Raw genomic sequence first — 788 nt, forward strand, 5'->3', positions numbered from 1 at the left:
TTGATTCAGAGAAGAACCTGATGCAATCAGTTTTCTTCTACCATGTTTCCCAGAAGTGAGCTCAGGCTGAAAGGCCAAGTGGTCCCCCCAGTCAGGCTGTGAGGTTCTATTAATAACCACCACTCTTCTTGTTTTGCCACTGAGGAAGAAGGTAGGTGTAGCCAGAGCTGTCAATTCCAGAAGGACTACAAAGTACACGTATTGAGTCCTTAGATGACTATAATCTTTCTGCATTACAGGGCCTGGTAAGGGATTATCCTGAGGCCAGAGTTGAAAGCTCGGCTTTAGTAGAACACTCCAATCAAAGATCAGCTAGGATACTCCTGTTCACCATCTGTGATTCCTGTTATGCTCAGAGACTTCTGGTGAATCCAGAAGACAAAGTGATTGAAGAGGCATTTTACTTTAAAGAGGACTTTTTAGCTCCCATCTGTACCCACAACTACCAGATGCAGTAGCTGGCTTTTTGGAACCCACTCCCTCTGGTGGGGGGGGGGAGGCTTTGCTCAACCTTGACACAGGAGGGAGGAGCTTGGTTCTGCCTCAACTTGAGATTCCAGGCTTTGTTTTCTCCCCTTGGAGAGTCCTTACCCTTTCCAAGGAGTGGGTGGGGAGGGGGTAGAAAGGAGGTGGGGGAGGGAACTGGAGGAAAGAAGGGAAGAGGAACTGTGATAGTATGTGAAATAAATTAAAAAATTAAAAGAAAAGGACAGTCCAAGGAACCCCCACCTCCATCTAGGTCTAGCAAGTTGAGCATCCAAACTGCCTAGGCTCTTACAAAGCCAGTA

This window comes from Microtus ochrogaster, chromosome 10 (genome assembly GCF_000317375.1).
Source record: "Microtus ochrogaster isolate Prairie Vole_2 chromosome 10, MicOch1.0, whole genome shotgun sequence".
In the NCBI taxonomy this organism is placed as follows: Eukaryota; Metazoa; Chordata; class Mammalia; order Rodentia; family Cricetidae; genus Microtus; species Microtus ochrogaster.